Below are 1699 nucleotides of genomic sequence, written 5' to 3'. Positions count from 1 at the left end.
AGAGTGTACCAGTTCAGTACAACATTACAATAGGGAGTATGACAGTCAGTGTCATTGGAAGTGAATACAATGCTATCATTAGCAATCTAAGTAAGATATTATTGATTGGGCGAAGCCCACTAGTTCGAGTAGAGTATGTTTGTTTGTTTGTTTGTACACGTACGTCACCCCTATTTATCCGTATGAAAAATTTTCCTATTCTAATAACCTAATCTTAATCTTCTTTGAAAACGGGTGTGGTCACAGTGAAATAAAATGGCGCCAGCTATCAATTCTTCATTGTTCTCAGTTCATGTTCTTGACCTTACAAGTTACAAGTCACTCACTTGAGTCAGCAAGAATGAAAGAGAAGTCTCTACTACTTTCCAAATACAGCAAGGAAGATTAAGAAGGCAGATATGCCACAGTTGTGAGCTTGTAAAGCCTCCACAACTACTGACATAACCTATGACTGCAGTTACTGTCTCTGGCTTCCAACACAACTTTTTTGCTGCAGAATGTGATAAACTGATAAAGAAAATTTGTATTTCCAAGCATGATAACTTCATTACAAACTACTGTATTTACTCATGTACATGTACAATAATGTAGCTCTATACCATATAACCTTTAAAATATAGCGTGGCTAGGGGGCTGAGCCCCTTAATGTTTTACATTCGTCTAGTTATTATTATTATTATTTATTATCGTTGTTCATAAGGTCCTGGTGTCCTGTACTCATATCAGATTGTTGTTAGTAATATTTTTGGTCCAGGACTGCCACTGACTTCCAATCATTTCTTCACTGCTGAACTAGGTAAACCTAATTTGTAAGGGAAGGAGCTTGTAAAACACTAACTTTCTTTTCACTTATAGCTCCAGTTGGTGCTGTTACCATACAGAGTGTTGACCGGGTCAATGATTACACTGTCCAGCTGGTTTGGAGTCCATTAGCATTGACTGAGGCTCGTGGTATCATTAACAATTATAATATAAATATATCATCATATGTTAATGGTACCTGCAACATTGAACCAGTAGCAACAGACTCAGCACCAGCTAATAATAATAACACTAATAATAATATTAATCACACCATACCAACAAGAGGTGGTGTGATGGTTCCTTCACTGATGTACTGTCTAACAATAACTGCTAACAACTCCATTGGAACTGGACCCAATAGTAGCCCTGTCATCATTAATGGTACTAGCAATACTATTCATTAATATACATAGTAGTTATTAATAGTTATTGATAGTTATTTCTTTATGTAGTTACAAGTTTTGAAAGGATACAATTAATAATTAATTTATTAAACACAGATACATGTGACAGTTGGAGTGTAAGTTAATGTTAATTAATTATTAAGAATAATTATTAATAACAGGAAAGTAACAAATTCATTAAAATACAAGATATCATTGACACTATCACCATAGCGATACAGGAGCGTTGCTATGACTGCCAGTTTTCATCAGAATACATTAACAACGGAAGGTTTGCATGTACCAGGGAAGAGGGTGTGGTCCTATTCTCCGCTAACCTATACTCCACCAGTATCAGTACATACCTACAGCTAATGGAGGAATGGTTGTCAGCTGGTAATGCAACTTTGAATGTGAACGGACAAATATTTAAAATGGACACAACATGCAACGATGAGAGGCAGTTTGGATTCAATGGACAATTCTGCATCATTAATAATGATGATAATAAT

This window comes from Amphimedon queenslandica, unplaced genomic scaffold (assembly GCF_000090795.2).
Source record: "Amphimedon queenslandica unplaced genomic scaffold, v1.1 AMPQUscaffold_11510, whole genome shotgun sequence".
NCBI classification, from domain to species: Eukaryota; Metazoa; Porifera; class Demospongiae; order Haplosclerida; family Niphatidae; genus Amphimedon; species Amphimedon queenslandica.
This window is presented reverse-complemented; position numbering follows the sequence as displayed.